The following is an 18071-nucleotide window of genomic DNA, read 5'->3' on the forward strand; positions in this document are numbered from 1 at the left end:
TTCCTGGTGGAGGTGTTCCCATCCATCTGCTGCTCTTGTCCTTCTAGACGGTGATGGTCATGGGTTTGGAAGGTGCAGTCAAAGAATAGTTGGTGAATTCCTGCAGTACATTTTGTAGATGGTACACAGTACTGTTACTATGCATCAGTGGTGGAGGGAGTGAATGTTTGTGGATGTTGTGTCAATCAAGTGGGCTGCTTTGTCCTGGAAAGTGTCAAGCTTCTTGAGTGTTGTGGGAGCTGCACTCATCCAGGCAGGTGGCGGTATTCCATCATACTTTCTGTGGGCCAAGTGCTGATAAATGGGATTAGGTAGGTAGGTCAGGTATTTCTCACGTGTCGGTGCAGACTCGATGGGCCGAAGGGCCTCTTCTACAATCTGTGATTTGTGCCTTGTAGATAGTGGACAGGCTTTAGGGAGTCAGAAGGTGAGTTACTTGTCACAGGGTTCCTAGCCTCTGACCTGTTTTTGTAGATACAGTATTTATGTGACTAGTCCAGTTCAGTTTCTGGTCAACGATAACTCCCAGGATGTTGATACTGGGGGATTCAGTGATGTTAATGCCATTGAACGTCAAGGGGCAATGGTTAGATTCTCTCTTGTTGGACATGGTCACTGCCTGGCACTTATGTGGCGTGAATGTTACTTGCCACTTGTCAACCCAAGCCTGGATATTGTCCAGCTCTTGCTGCATTTGGACATGGACTGTTTCAGTAACTAAGGAGTCACGAATGGTGCTGAACATTGTGCAATCATCAGTGAATATCCCCACTTCTGACCTTATGATGGAAGGAAGGTCATTGATGAAGCAGCTGAAGATGGTTGGGCCGAGGACACTACCCTGAGGAACTCCTGCAGTGATGTCCTGGAGCTGAGATGCCTGAGCTCCAACAACCACAACCATCTTTCTTTGGACTAGGTATAACTCCAACCTGCAGTGAGTTTTCCCCCTGATTCCCATTCACTCCAGTTTTGCTAGGGCTCCTTGATGCCACACTCGGTCAAATGCTGCCTTGATGTCAAAGGTAGTCACTCACACCTCACCTCGGGAGTTCAGCTCTTTTGTCCATGTTTGAACCAAGGCTGTAATGAGGTCTGGAGCTGAGTGGCCCTGGTGGAACCCAAACCGGGTGTCATTGAGCAGGTTATTGCTAAGCAAGTGCCACTTGATAGCACTGTTGATGACCCCTTCCATTACTTTACTGATGATCGAGAGTAGACTGATGGGATGGTAATTGGCCAGGTTGGATTTATCCTGCTTTTGGTCATATCTGTTCAATTTTCCACATAGCTGGGTAGGTGCCAGTGTTATAGCTGTATTGGAACAGCTTGGCTAAGGGCGTGGTAGGTTCTGGAACACAAGTCTGCAGTACTATTGCCAGGGCCCTTATCCTTTGCAGTATCCAGTGCCTTCAGCCATCCCTTGATATCACGTGGAGTGAATCAAGTTGGCTGAAGACTGGTATCTGTGATGCTGGGGCCTCTGGAGCAGGCATAGATGGATCATCTACTCGGCATGTCTGGCTGAAGATTGTAGCAAATGCTTCAGTCTTATCTTTTGCACTGATGTGCTGGGCTCCTCCATCATTGAGAATAGGGATATTTGTGGAGCCTCCTCCTTCAGTGAGTTGTTTAATTGTCCACCATCATTCACGACTAGATGTGGCAGGACTGCAGAGCTTAGATCTGATCTGTTGGTTGTGGGATTGCTTAGCTCTGTCTATCACTTGCTGCTTATGCTGTTTAGCATGCAAGTAGTCCTGTGTTATAGCTTCAAAAGGTTGACACCTCATTTTTAGGTATGCCTGGTGCTGCTCCTGCACTCTTCATTGAACCAGGGTTGATCTCCTGGCTTGATGGTAATAGTAGAGTTGGGGGGTATGCCAGGCCACGAGAAAAATCCTGCTGCTGCTGATGGCCCACAGCACCTCATGGATGTCCAATCTTGAGCTGCTAGATCTGTTTGAAATCTATCTCATTTACCACGCTGGTAGTGCCACACAATACGATGGAGGGTAACCTCAATGTGAAGGTGGGACTTCATCTCCACAATGACTGTGTGATGGTCATTCTTACTAATACTGTCATGAACAGATGCATCTGCGGCAGTCAGGTTGGTGAGGATGATGTCAAGTATGTTGTTCCCTCTTGTTGGTTCTCTCACCACTTGCTGCAGACCCAGTCTAGCAGCTATGTCAGTTCGGACTTGGCCACCATCAGTGGTGGTGCTGCCAAGCCACTCTTGGTGATGGACATTAAAGTCCCTCACCCAGAGTACATTCTGTGCCCTTGCCATCCTCAGTTCCTCCAAGTGTTGTTCAACCTGTAGGAGCACTGATTCATCAGCTGAGGGAGAGCGGTACGCAGTAATCAGCAGGTTTCCTTGCCCATGTTTGACCTGATGCCGTGAGACTTCATGGGGTCCGGAATCGATGTTGAAGACTCCCAGGGCAATTTCCTCCCGACTGTATATCACTGTGTTGCCCCTATGCTGGTTCTGTCCCGTCGGTGTGACAGGGATGGTGATGATGGTGTCTGTAAGATATGATTCTGTGAGGATGACTATGTCAGACTGTTGCTTGATTAGTCTGTGAGACAACTCTCCCAATTTTGGCACTAGCCACCAGATGTTAGTAAGGAGGACATTGCAGGGATAAGTTTGCCATTATCATTTCCGGTGCCTAGGTTGATGCCAGTTGGTCCATCCAGTTTCATTCCCGTTTTGTGACTTTATAGTGGTTTGATACAACTGAGTGATTTGCTAGGCCATTTCAGACGGTACGTAAGAGTCAACCACATTGCTGTAGGTCTGGAGTCATGTGTAGGCTAGACGAGGCAAGGACAGCAGATTTCTTTCTTTAAAGGACATTAATGAACCAGATGGGCTTTACAACAATCGACAATGGTTTCATGGTCATCATTAGACTTTTAATGCCAGATTTTATTGAATTTGAATTCCACCATTTGCCGTGGTGGGATCTGAATTACTATCATCATTACTCGGGTTACTAGTCCAGCGACAGTACCACTACACCATCGCCTCCCCTCGTGCTGGAAGAATCCAATGTCCTAACCTCATTTCAGATAAAGGTTGTTGGTCTCTGTGAGACAAGGCCTACTTACTGGCTTTTAACTCCCAATGCATGTGCCCAAGAACTGTGGTGAGGACTCACCTGTGCTCCAATCCACGTTGTCATGGAGCATGGCACTGTAATGCAGAAGGGTAGATTCTACTGCCTACACTGTTTGGGAGGGTCCCATGACATCACTATAAGTAGTAGTAGCTTTCTAATTTTAGAATTATGCCCCTTTGTCAGTTCTGATGAAAGGACATTGATTTGAAATGTTAACTGTTTCTTTCTCCACAGATGCTGTCTGACCTTTTGAGCATTTCTAGCATGTTGCGTTTGTAGTTCATGCTTATTGTTACTTCCACATTGGCTGCTCTTCTCAATGTATTGTCTTTATTTTCTGTTGTACTCTGACCTTTGCTCTTACCCTTATTTTTAGGTTATTTGATTCATTCAGACTCTGAAAAAATTATATAATAAAGATTAAACAAAGATTTCTCATCTTTGACCTCCCCTTAATCCTGTCCTGTCCTACGTAGTGGTGCTTGATAAATTCGAACAGTTAAACCTGGGAGCTGCAGTCAAAAGAATATTAACATTTTACAAGCCAAGGAAATTCTTGCTTCTCTGTTCACACGGAATCCACTATTATGTAGCCTGCACCTTGTGAATATTGTGCCATCTACCACAAACAACTCATTTGTCCTCTTCTCATCAGCCTCAGAAGCACCTTCTAGTTCCTGCCAGTAACATTTGCATTGTCCCTTTTACAGCCGCTTACTGTATTCTGAGATTTTGTAGTTAAGGGCTTGGCTCTTGAGTAAAGTTTCCTTTCTAGTGTTGCAGCTATGTCAATGCTTTGACTCCATCCGATTTTCCCTTTTCTCCCTAGTATAAACCTGCAGCGGTACAGGAGAGCTGTGCTCCTGCCCCATCCATGGCTTTCCAAATTAGATGTCACGGGTTTAAGACAAAAGTTTATTGTACAAAAAGCAATAGGTAATGCCACCCTGCATCTTTAGCGTGAATAAGAGATTGGGTATAATTCTGGTGTCAAGTTTGGAACCTACAATATTTTCTCTACTTGGTTTGAGCGCATGGTCAATTGATGTTTTCATGGTCAACATTCTATTTCCCTACTGATTAAAGAAGATCTTTGCATTCTGGTATGATCAAAGCTTTCTCAACATGGGACCTGAGCTTTTTAATTTGCTAATCTTGACTACTTGTGCTGCTTCAGTTATCATGAAGAGCAAAATTTAGGAACAAAGATCTTGGTCCACATCTTCCTATCCCAATAGCAGCGAACGCTGAGATGTTCCGTGCTGTTGAGGGTCACAATGGCATCGAGGAACAAATTTACACTGGAACCAGCAACTTCCAATATCTATTATGCTCTGTGGAAATCCTTGCTGATGGTCCCCCAAGAACCTGTAAACACAGAAACTTGGGCAGTTTGCCCTAGACTAACCCTGGTTTTTACACTGATTTGCTTAGAGTTGTTCCTAGCTGGAGTAAAGCCAACTTAGAGGCGTAGCTCTACGTAAAACAGGGGCAGTGTCAAAGCACTCCAGTACCCACAGCAACCCAAAACTGCTCACACACTCCCTGACTCACTTCTGAAATTGCTCTTTTCTTAATCTGGCCGATGTTGGAATAGAGTCAGCAGTGTCCTGAAAGGGGGAGGGATATGCATTTCGGGGTGGGGAGTTAGAATGAGCAGTCATGGATTGGGGAAGGAAACAATACTGTTGGGGGTGAGCAGTGTTGGGGGTGACAGATCCATTCAAAATCTCTGCAACTCAATGAACCTAGGGGTGTTTCTTTAGTTCATGATGAAAAAAGGAGAATGGCTTCACTGTCATTATATTTTGGCACAAGCCTCCCCAATCTGCTCATCACAGCAGCCAGGGCAGGAAGGCCATAAGGCTCCAGCATAAAAAGGTAAGGGGGCAGTTTCCAATGGGTCAGCATCATGCTCTCCCACTCCACCGCTGACCGGAAGATTGGCACCCTTGTTTGTCATGTTTTCCTTTTTACTATCGAAATTGCTATTGCTATTCAGTAACACAACACCAGTTTACAGATAGATGCTGATGATACCTAGCTCTACCTCAACAGCACCTCTCTCAACCCCTCCAATGCCTCTAACTTGTTAAGCTGCTTGTCCAACATCCAATACTGGATGAGCAGAAATTTTCTCCAACTGAACATTGGGAAAACCAAAGCTACAGTCTTCAGTCTCCTCTGCAAACTCTACTCTCTAATGACCAACTCCATTCCTCTCCCTAGCAGCTCACTAAAGCTAAACCAAACTGTTTGCAACCTCAGCATTAGATATGACCTCAGGATAGGATTCTGCCACATCACTAAGACCACTCATTTTCACCTCTGTAACATCACCCTACTCCACACCTGACTCAGCTCATCGGCTGTTGTAACCCTCATCTGTGCCCTTGTAGCCTCTAGACTTGATATTCCGATGCACTACTGACCAGTTTTCCATTTTTCTCCATAAACTTGGTTAGCTTCCCCCATGTCCTTACTTCCATCAATTCCTGTTCACCCATCACCCTTGTCCTCGCTAATCTACATATGCTCCTGGTCAAGTAACACCTTGATTTTAAAATTCATGGCCTTGTTAACATCTTTCCATGACCTTACTCCTCCCTATCTGTGTAATCTCCTCCAGCCCCTCAACTCTCCGAGATCTCTGCACTCCTCTAATTCTACCTCTTGTGCAGTCCTGATTTTAATCACTCCACCACTGGTGGCCATGCCTTCAGCTGCCAAGGCCCTAAACTCTGGAATTCCCTTTCTAAATGACTCTGCCTCTTTATCCCCCTTTTCTTTAAGACACTCTTTAAACCTACTTCTTTGACCAAGCTTTTGGGTAGTTGCCTTGATATTGATCTAAGTTGTTCCATGTCAAATTCTATTTTATAACACCCCTGTGAAGCACCTTGCTACCTTTTATTACATTAAAAGCTACATGAATATAAGATGTTGTTATTGCCACAGAAAGGAAGTTGCGTGGCTTTCAGTTTGGAGATGGCAACTAATCAGGGTTCCTTCCATCCAAGCATTCACTCAAGTTTGTGATGTTATGAGGAGTGCAGTTTTTCCAAAAAAAAAGAACCAAGTTGGAAAATATTAGCCTATAAACTGATAAACAAAAATAGTTTACTGAACAGGACAAAATTTATTTTTCTTACCTTTGTTTATATAGAATAAATTCACCAGTTCTTTTAAATCAAGAGTTGGATTAACTGCATAATAGAGGAAACATATCATAGCTCATATTTTTTGATTCATATTAAAGTATACTGAATTATTTCGATACAAATGAAGATTTTTTGAAATACTGATCGTATTACAGAAATAAACTGAACACAAACCAGCTCTAAATTCCAGTAATTCCTTGAAATAGACTGAGGCGAACTGGTGTATATCTGCAGGTTGTTCAAACAGAACAGATTTGCCTAGTGTTTCTACAACAGTCTTGAAGCCGTAGGGAATTGCAGATTTACTGCAAGCCATCTTGGTGGGATTGGTTCGGCACTTCTGAATTAAGGGAAAAAAACAAGGTACGTGCAAAATAAAAACTTTATATCTTCCATTAGCTTAAGCTGGTTACATTTTTACACTTATTAGTCTTCTTTATTGTATATGAGTTTCACTAATAACAGTTCCCAAATACATTAAACACTTTTTTTTTGGTCAAAACATACTCAGGATTTACGAGGCGCTGACATGGCTGCATTTTAGTCCATTCCTAAATGCCCTGGTTTTCATGATTCATGTTTTCAGCTTGAACTATTGGTCTCCTTGTTCTGTTGGTGTTTAAATAATGGTGTTAGATAGGGAACTCAAGGATTTAAAACCCAGAATTACTGAAATAACATTAAGCTATTTAAGTGCAATCATCTCTCATTCTTCTAAACTCCAAAAAGCAGCGACACATTCACTTCATCTTTCCTCAGAACAACATTCTCATCCCAGGAGTAAGTCTAATGAACTTTCACAGCATCCGCTATAAGGTAAGTATTTCCTTCCTTAAGTAAGGGAACCAAGGTCTGAAGCCCAGAGCTTGCCATGTGCTTCAATAGGGCTTTGCTTCCCATGTTTTACAATTTTATATACATACACGACTTGCAGGTCTCACTGCACGAGTGATTGAAATGCCCTTTGTGTTCCACGGTTTGTGCTGCAGGTGTTGCATTCCTCTAGAGCCCACTTTGGGAGAGATGTGAGGGTCATTGAGATGGTGCAGAGATTTACCGCTTTAGTTCCAGGGACGGGGGATTTTAGCTACAAGGTTAGGCTGGGGAAGCTGGGGTTGTTTTCCTTGGAGCAAAGGAGCTTGAGGTGAAATTTGATAGGGGTGTACAAGATTAGATAAGACAAGGAAAAACTGTTCCCACTAACTGATGGTACAAGGGCTAGAAGACATAGATTTGTGGTTTTGTCCAGGAGGGATCTGAGGAGGAACTTTTTCTTACAGAACAAGTGGTAATGACCTGGAATTTGTTGCCTACAAAGGTGGTGGAAGTGAAGACCATGAATGATTTCAAAGGGAAATTAGACGGAATTAAACTTTCAGGGCCACGGGGATAGAGTGGGGGAATGGGACTGACTGGATGTTTCTACAGAAAGCTGACAAGAACTCGATGGGCTGAAAGGCCTCCTCTTGTGCCATAATGGCTCTATGACATCAGTTGCTGCTTCCAGTCAGAGAGTGAATTTTGACGAATACTTTTACCAGGTGATCGACAGAGAAAAATGTATCATGTTGATTTCACCATTCAGAGTTGTTTCCCTTCGCCCTAAAACTATATGAATTTTTCACTGATAACAAACAAATCACTGTCAGCTGATGCTGTATTCCATCAGATGCTCGTTCCTACATTGCTGTTAATTTTAGAAAGATGATCCATAAATATGCATATTTATGACATACTTAATTCTGCACCATATTTAATGTCCCTTTTGTTCTTATGTGTTCTGGCCTACACATGACTCCAGACCCACAGCAATGTGGCTCTTAAATGCCCTCTGACTCTTAAATGCCCTCTGAAAGGGCCGAACAAGCCACTCAGTTGTAACAAACCACTACAAGGTCACAAAAAAGAAATGAAACCGGACGGACCATCCGACATCTTATCTAGGCACTAACGACAACGGCAATCTCAGCCCTGTCGACCCTGCAAAGTCCTCCTTACTAACGTCTGGGGGCTAGTGCCAAAATTGGGAGAGCTGTCTCACAGACTAATCAAGTAACAGCCTGACATAGTCATCCTCACAGTATCAAACATTACAGATAATGTCCCAGACTCCACCATCGTCATCCCTGGGTATGTCCTTTCCCACCGGCAGGACGGACCCAGCAGAGGTGGCACACAGCGGTATACAGTTGGGAGGGAGTTGCTCTGGGAGTCCTTAACATTGACTCCGGACCCCATGAAGTCTCATCGCATCAGGTCAAACATGGGCAAGGAAACCTCCTGCTGATTACGACGTACCGCCCTCCCTCAGCTGATGAATCAGCGCTTCCTCCTGTTGAACACCACTTGGAGGAAGCACTAAGGGTGACAAGGGAACAGAATGTACTCTAGGTGGGAGACTTAAATGTCCATCACCCAGAGTGGCTTGGTAGCACCAAGACTGATCGAGCTGACCAAGTCCTAAATGACTTAGCTGCTCGACTGGTTCTGTGGCAGCTGTGAGGGAACCAACAAGAGGGAAAAACATACTTGACCTCATCCTCACCAACCTGCCTGCTGCAGATGCATCTGTCCATGAAAATATCGGTATGAGTGACCGCCGCACAATCATTGTGGAGAAGAAATCACGAATTCATATAGCGGGTACCTTCCATCATGTTGTGTGGCACTACCACCGTGCTAAGTGAGATAGATTTCAATCAGATCTAGCAACTCAAGACTGGGCAACCATGAGGTTCTGTGGGCCATCAGCAGCAGCAGAATTGTACTCAAACACAATCTGTAACTTCATGGCCCGACAGATCCCCCACTCTACCATTACCATCAAGCCAAGGGATCAACCCTGGTTCAATGAAGAGTGCGGGAGGGCATGCCAGGAGCAACACCAGGCATATCTAAAAATGAGTTGTCAACCTGGCGAAGCTATAACACAGGACTACTTGCGTGTAAAAAGCATAAGCAGCAAGAGATAGACTGAGCTAAGCGGTCCCACGACCAACGGATTACATCTAAGCTCTGTAGTCCTGCCACATCCAGTCGTGAATGGTGGTGAACAATTAAACAACTCGCTGGAGGAGGAGGCTCCACAAATATCCCCATCCTCAATGATGGAGGAGCCCAGCACATCAGTGCAAAAGATAAGGCTGAAGCATTTGCTGCAATCTTCAGTCAGAAATGCTGATTGGATGATCCACCTCGGCCTCCTCCGGAGGTCCCCAGCATCATAGATGCTAGTCTTCAGCCAACTCGATTCACTCCACGCGATATCAACAAACGGCTGAAGGCACTGGACACTGCAAAGACTATGGGCCCTGACAATATTCTGGCAATAGTACTGAAGACTTGTGCTCCAGAAATTGCTGTGCCCCTAGCCAAGCTGTTCCAGTACAGCTACAACACTGGCATCTACCCGGCTAGGTGGAAAATTGCCCAGGTGTGTCCTGTACACAAAAAGCAGGACAAATCCAACGCTGCCAATTACCGCCCCATTAGTCTACTCTCCATCATCAGTAAAGTAATGGAAGGGGTCATCAACAGTGCTATCAAGCGGCACTAGCTTCGCAATAACCTGCTCACTGACGCCCAGTTTGGGTTCCACCAGGGCCACTCAGCTCCTGACCTCATTATAGCCTTTGTTCAAATATGGACAAAAGAGCTGAACTCCCAAGGTGAGGTGAGAGTGACTGCCCTTTACATCAAGGCTGCATTTGACAGAGTGTGGCATCAAGGAACCCTAGCAAAATTATGGAGTCAATAGGAATCAGGGAGAAAACTCTCTGCTGGTTGGAATAATACCTAGAATAAAGGAGGATGGTTGTGGTTGTCGGAGCGCAGTCATCTCAGCTAAAGGACATCACCACAGGAGTTCCTCAGGGTAATGTCTACGGCCCAACCATTGTCAGCTCCTTCATCAATGACCTTCCTTCCATCATAGGGTCAGAAGTGGAGATGTTTGCTGATGATTGCACGATGTTCAGCACCATTCGCAACTCCTCAGATACTGAAGCAGTCCACGTCCAAATGTCCACGCAGGAAGGCATGGACAATTTCCAGGCTTGGGCTGACAAGTGTCAAGTAACATTCGCTCCACACAAATCTCCAACAAGAGAGAATCCAACCAGCGCCCCTTGATGTTCAACAGTATTACCATCACTGAATCTCCCACTATCAACATTCTGGGGGTTACCACTGACCAGAAGCTGAACTGGACTAGCCATATAAATACTGTGGCTACAAGAGCAGATCAGAGGCTCAGAATCCTGTGATGAATAACCCACCTCCTGACTCCCCAAAGCCTGTCCACAAGTCAGGAGTGTGATGGAATACTCCCCACTTACCTGGATGAGTGCAGCTCCTACAACACTCAAGAAGCTTGACACCGTCCAGGACAAAGCATTCCGCTTGATTGGCACCACATTCACAAACAGTCACTCCCTCCACGACCAATGCACAGTAGCAGCAGTGTGTGTACCATCTACAAGATGCACTGCAGGAACTCACCAAGGCTCCTTTGACAGCACCTTCCAAACCCACAACCAGTACCATCTAGAAGGACAAGGGGAGCAGATAGACAGGAACACCACCACCTGGAAGTTCCCCTCCAAGTCACTCACCGTCCTGACTTGGAAATATATCGGCCGTTCCTTCACTGTCACCGGGTCAAAATCCTGGAACTCCCTCCCTAACAGCACTGTGGGTGTACCTACACCACATGGACTGCAGCGGTTCAAGAAGGCAGCTCACCCACCACCTTCTCAAGGGGCAATTAGGGATGGGCAATAAATGTGAAGCCCACATCCCATGAATGAATTTTTAAAAAGCCATGTTTAATTTGTATGCTTTCTCCCAGAGCACCAAAAGGGCTGGATCTATTATGTACATGCATACTCAGCCATCTGTTTTTTTCTGAGTTATTTGACATATAATATCCGCCACTTTAAAAGGCATTCCATTGCACTCAACCAATAGCTCTTAGAGGTTTCAGGAGGCATCCTTATTGTTAGGCACTCAGTGCCTGATCAAAGGACCTGGCATCAGGAAGCGGGGACAAGGAGGGGGGGGGGGGCCCACTGAGAGCCACCCCCTGCACTTGCTATTGACCTCACCACCCCACCCCACAATCATCCTCCTTCCACCAGTCATCTGTGGCCTCAGTGATCCTGGGCTTTGGCGGATGCATTGCCGCTAGCAACCACCACCTCCCCTAGTGGCGCTGCTGAGCAACGCACAACTGCCAGCCTCTGACTGGCCACTCTGTGGGGCATACTTGCAAACTCAGCTAGCCCTCCCTTCTCTGCATGGTAAAGGAGATTGTCTCAGATTACTCTCAGTTGGGATAACTGAATGTTGTAGCTGAACTCAAAGCCCTGTACTGTAAGAACTCTGTCAGCCAACACCCTGAGATGAACCCACACATGGACAGTAGTAACACCACCCTTTAGGTCCCTCATTTTCTTACCTTGACTGACCATTCCCACCACCACCCCCACTCCCAAGATGTCAGGCCCTTCCCTCTTCACTCCTCCATGTTGACAGCCCCACTCCTCACCACCACACCTCTTCCCCAATCCCCACCACTGACTCAGCCTTGCCTCCACGGGCATGCTGCCAGTCTCCTGCTCCCCTCCCTTGTGCTGCAGCGTTCAACAAGGAAAGCCGCTGACCTCAGACACAAATGCACAAAATCAACTGGGGCATGCCACCTTTAAACAAAGGTGAAGTGGGTGCCATGAGATTCTAATACGTCGCTGGCTTTATCATGAAGGTTTACAGAAAGTTTTAATATAATGATATTCGTGGCATGCAAATATATTTCAAGTAGGAAACTTCCACGGGACAGCGTGAGGCCCAACCTGCCACAAAAGCATTGCTGAGTTAATCTCTAAATTTGAACCTGCTATTGGAAATTTCAACTCCCTCCTAATTTAGTCACCCTGCCTGCCATATTTCCCGCTCTTGCAGGCCCTATAAAACTTCCTCAGAGAGGATTCCAGAGAGAAAACTCTCCATTGGCTGTCAGGCCTAGCATAAAGGAAGATGCTGCAGAAATTACAAGTCAATCTCAGCACCAAGAGTCCCATAGGGCATCATCCTAGGCCCAATCATCTTCAGCTGCTTCATTTGGAACGTTTCCGCCATGATAAGGTCACAACACAGTATTTTTTTTTACTGATGATCACAGCGTTCAGCTCCATTTGCAATTCTTCAGAAAATAGCAGTCTTTGTCCACTTACAGCAAGACTTGGACACATCCAGACTTAGCCCTAATAAGTATAAGTAACATTCACACCATGTAAGTTCCAGGCATTGACTAGCTCCAACAACAGAGACAACCACTGCCCTCTGACACTCAATATTACCATTTTAACTCATTATCCTGGGCTGGGTGGGGTTCATAATTGACCAGAAATTGAACAGGATCAAAGGCAGGGTATTCTGCGGTGAGCGGCTAACCTCCCATCTCCCAAATACTTCTCCGCCACCTACAAGATACAAGTCAAGAGCATGATGATATACCTTCCAGTTCTTTGCATGCAAGGCAAAGGGGCCCACTGATTGGTACTTCCAACTAGCTTAAATATCCATTGACTCCATAATTGGTAAATGGTGGGTGCAGTGTGTACTATTTACAGGAGTAATCCTGTGACCTCTACCTCTTAGAAGAACAAGGGCAGCAGACACATGGGAACACTATCAACCACAAGTTCTCCTCAAGGTCACACATCATCTTGATTTGAGCACATAATCGACTATTCTTTCTCATTGTCGCTGGGTCACTCCCTATATAACAGCACCTTCACCACACAGACTGCAGCGGTTCAAAAGGACAGCACTGCATCACCTTGTAAGGGCAACCCGGGATGTGCAATTAGTGTCAGACTTAGCAATGAATAGTTTAAAATTTTCTATCGCTCTTCTCACAGGCTCCTTACTAAGGTTACCTTTCTCATTTTGTTAATACTGAATCAGGGAATTAATTCTGTTGTGAGTCAATGCAGCATAAAACATTGGATTGAAACTTGACAAATTAATAGCACAGCAACTATTATTTAATATTTTACAAATAAGAAAAACCAAACAAAAATTTCTGTACTGCCAATATTCAACACAGGCAACTGGGTGGGAAATATGCACTTTTAAAAAAATGTACAGATGGAGTACCATAAGAATGGCGAAATGCACATTTGCAATCATGATTTGTTCTACTTATGTTGTCAGAGGGAAGTGTCAAGCCAAATTACAACATTTTCCACACACCTCTTAGCTGTCAATTAAATGATGTTGAATTGATACACTCACCATCTTACACCAAGCGAGTGACTGTGAGTGCTGGAAAATAATAAAAAGGAAACAGTACATAATAAGATCAAGCAGCTCCAGAAGTAGACTTAAAAGAAATGGCTCACTAAGATTGTTCGACAAAATCTGAGTTAAGATTCTGGAAATTGGTTTTGAGCTCTAAAAATACTGGAAGCATTTTCCAGGATCTAGCAGCTATTCCATTATTTGTGAACAATAAAAGTTTTTTTTTACAAAAGGGAGACAAATACAACTTTAAAATTACTGGTCCGTGGAGCCATCAAGAAGTGATAGCTTCACAACCAGGAAAGGATTGATTTGGGGTCGTTGTGGGGAGGAGCAGATTCCAAAAGACATTTCTAAATATCTTACTGAGCTGAAGGCACAGCTGCATACAACCACAAGAGCATGCATTAAAATAGCACCTTTAACAAAGTGAAACAGTCCAAAACACCGCAGAATTAATTATCAAACTGAATTTGGCACCAAGCTACATAAAGAGATACTAGGATAGGTGGCCAGGTGGTCAAGAAGTTAAGTTTTAAGGAGCATCTTAAAAGGAAGAGATGCAAAGAGGTTTCAGGAGGGAATTCCAGAACCCCAGACAGCTGAAGGCATGGCCAATAACAATGGAGTAAAGGAATGTGCAAAAGGCCAGAATTAGAAGAGCGCAGAGATCCTGGAGGATTGTAGAGCTGCAGGGGATTACAGATAGGGAGGGGTAAGGACAAAAATTATTTGAAAACAAGAATGAGAATTTAAAACAGGCACTGCTGCACTGGAAACCAATATGGGTCAGTGAGCACAGGGGATGATGGATGAACAGGCTTTCCAATCCTTCAACAAGGTTCGATATATCTATAAAGGTATGCGAAACAACTGTTTACAGGATTAACACCCACTGAAGGTTCAATGCTCTTTGAAAATATTTACCATATAGCTCCTTTCAGAATCACAGCAGGAAACCTTTTATTTAAAATATTTTAGTTTTTCAAGTTTCCACTAGCAACCACTGCAATTACCAATGTTTTTGCATTAGTCTTTGCAGTATAGTATCCAATAAAACATAAAGAGCAATATGGCCACATTAAACCCATGATGTTCACATGTTTAGGTCTCCACACCTAAGGCTACACCCATTTGTAAGATGCAGAAAGGATGAATAAATTTCTTTTGGGAGCTGTTAGCATATTCAAGGGCTTTGGTGGGAGGTTGGAGGTGGGGTGTAGTTTTCATGGACAAGGGTGAGTTTTTTCAGGAATGAGGGCATATTTTGAAAAGGTGGGGGGCAGTACCTAGCAGAAAGAGCTGTTACAATGTCAGTTAACATAGGGGCCAGGAAAGGAAGCTGGTTACTCAGCAGTTTATTGGTAACAGGGTCAACAGAACAGGAGGTGAGTCCCATGAACAACATTGGTGAGAGACTAGGGAGAGAAAAGCAAAATAATGTACTTTTTATAAATTAGTGTCTTAAAATGTTTTTAAAAATAGAAAATCTAGATGATCAATCTACCAAGGAAGTTTACTACACAAGCATATTCACAATACCACATTCTTTAACATGGGCCTCCTGCCCGCATGACCTGCAATTATCACAAACCACAAAAAGCCAACATTACATTGGCACAACAACTAGTGGTCAGATGGAGAATCCTAATATGTTGTTAGTTCAAAATCCACAGATTTCAAAGCAAATTTTATTTTAGAATTCAGGAAAATAAGTGAGAACCATCTTAATTCAGAACAATCTGACTTGATGCCTCTCTAAATGCAGGAGGGTCGGTAACCAGAGATGTAAGATAATTGGCAAAAGAACCTGAGGCAAGGTGAGATTTCTTTTAAAAAAACACACAAAGCTATTATGATGGACAGCACAAGAGTAGGAAATAGTAATAGTATTAGGTGGGGTGAGAGTAAGGGGAAACGTAATAAAGTCTGCATTAGCGTTATTGCACATCCATGTCCAAGCAAAAAATGTGGTAAATAAGATTGGTGAACTGCAGGTGCACAATGTCTTGTGGAAATGTGATGTGCTGATAAGTGAGATCTGACACAAAGAAGGGCAGAATTGGGTATTACATGTTCTGAGATATGAGATGTTCAGGAAAGACAAGAAATAAAGGAAAGGGGGAAGGGATAGCAGTAACCAGAAGGATCACCTGGCATCGACCCAGGCACCAGAAATGACAACAGCAATCGCAGCTGTGTCGACCCTGCAAAGTCCTCCTTACTAACATCTGGGGGCTAGTGCCAAAATGGGGAGAGCATCTCACAGACTAGTCAAGCAACAGCCTGACATAGTCATCCTCACGGAATCGTATCTTACAGATAATGTCCTACACTCCACCATCGCCATCCCTGGGTATATCCTGTCCCACCGGCAGGACAGACCCAGCAGAGGTGGCGACACAGTGGTATACAGCCGGGAGGGAGTTGCCCTGGGAGTCATCAACATCGATTCCAGGCCACATGAAGTCTCATGGCGTCAGGTCAAACATGGAAAAGGAAACCTCCTGCTGATATACCACGTGCCGCCCTCCCTCAGCAGGTGAATCAGTGCTTCTCCATGTTGAACATCACTTGGAAGAAGCACAAAGGGTGGAAAGGGCGCAGAATGTACTCTGGGTGAGGGACTTCAACGTCCATCACCTAGAGTGGCTTGGTAGCACCATGACTGATCGAGCTGGCCGAGTCCTAAATGACATAGCTGCTAGACTGGGTCTGCAGCAGGTGGTGAGGGAACCAACAAGAGGGAAAAACATACTTGACCTCATCCTCACCAACCTGCCAGCTGCAGATGCAGTTGTCCATAACACAATCGGTAGGAGTGCCCACCGCACATTCGTTGTGGAGACAAAGTCCCACCTTCACATTGAGGATACCCTCCATCATGTTGTGTGGCACTATCACCGTGCTAAATGGGTTAAATTTCAAACAGATCTAGCAACTCAAGACTGGGCATCCATGAGGTGCTGTGGGCCATCAGCAGCAGCAGAATTGTACTCAAACACAATCTGTAACCTCATGGCCTGGTATATCCCCCACTCTACCATTACCATCAAGCCAGGGAATTAACCCTGGTTCAATGAATAGTGCAGGAGGGCATGCCAGGAGCAGCTCCAGGCATACATAAAATTGAGGTGTCAACCTGGTGAAGCTATAACACAGGACTACTTGCATGCCAAACAGCATAAGCAGCAAATGATAGACAAGCTAAGCGATCCCAAAACCAAAGGATCAGATCTAAGCTCTGCAGTCCTGCCACATCCAGTCAAGAATGATGGTGGACAATTAAACAACTCACTGGAGGAGGAGACTCCACAAATAGCCCCATCCTCAATGATGGAGTAGCCCAGCACATCAGTGCAAAGGATAAGTCTGACGCATTCGCAAAAATCTTCACCCAGAACTGTTGAGTGGATGATCCATCTTGACTCCATCGAAGGTCCCCAGCATTACAGATGCCAGTCTTCAGCCAATTCAATTCACTCTACGTGATATCAAGAATAGGCCGAAGGCACTGGATACTACAAAAGCCACGGGTTCTGACAATATTGCAGCAATAGTGCTGAAGACTTGGGCTCCAGAACTTGCAGTGCCCCTGGCCAAGCTTTTCCAGTACAGCTACAACACTGGCATCTACCTGGCTGTGTGGAAAATTGCCCAGATATGTCCTATACACAAAAAGCAGAACAAATCCAACTCGGCCAATTATCGTCCCATCAGTCAACTCTCATTCATTAGTAAAGTAATGGAAGGGGTCATCAACAGTGTGATCAAGTGGCACTTGCTTAGCAATAACCTATTCACTGACACCCAATTTGGGTTCTGCCAGGTCCACTCAGCTCCTGACCTCATTACAGCCTTCGTTCAAACATGGACAAAAGAGCTGAACTCCCGAGGTGAGGCGAGAGTGACTGCCCTTGACATCAAGGCAGAATTTGACTGAATGTGGGATCAAGGAGCCCTAGCAAATCTGGAGTCGATGGGAATCAAGGGGAATACTCTCTGCTGTTTGGAGTCATACCTAGCACAAAGGAAAATGGTTGTGGCTGTTGGAGGTCAGTCATCTTAGCGCCAGGACATCAGTGCAGGAGTTCTTCAGGGTAGTGTCCTCGGCCCAACCATCTTCAGCTGCTTCATCAATGATCTTCCTTCCAACATAAGGTCAGAAGTGGGGTGGTTCACTGATGATTGCACAATGTTCAGCACCATTCGCAACTCCTCAGATACTGAAGTAGTCCATGTCCAAATGCAGCAAGACCTGGACAATATCCAGTCTTGGACTGACAGGTGGCAAGTAATATTCTCACCACACAAGTGCCAGGCAATGACCATCTCCAACAAGAGAGATTCCAACCATCGCCCCCAATGCTCAATGGCATTACCATCACTGAATCCCGCACTATCAACATCCTGGGGATTACCATTGACCAGAAACTGAACTGGACTAGCCATATAAATACCGTGGCTATAA

The sequence above is a fragment of the Carcharodon carcharias genome, chromosome 6 (assembly GCF_017639515.1).
Source record: "Carcharodon carcharias isolate sCarCar2 chromosome 6, sCarCar2.pri, whole genome shotgun sequence".
Taxonomy (NCBI): domain Eukaryota; kingdom Metazoa; phylum Chordata; class Chondrichthyes; order Lamniformes; family Lamnidae; genus Carcharodon; species Carcharodon carcharias.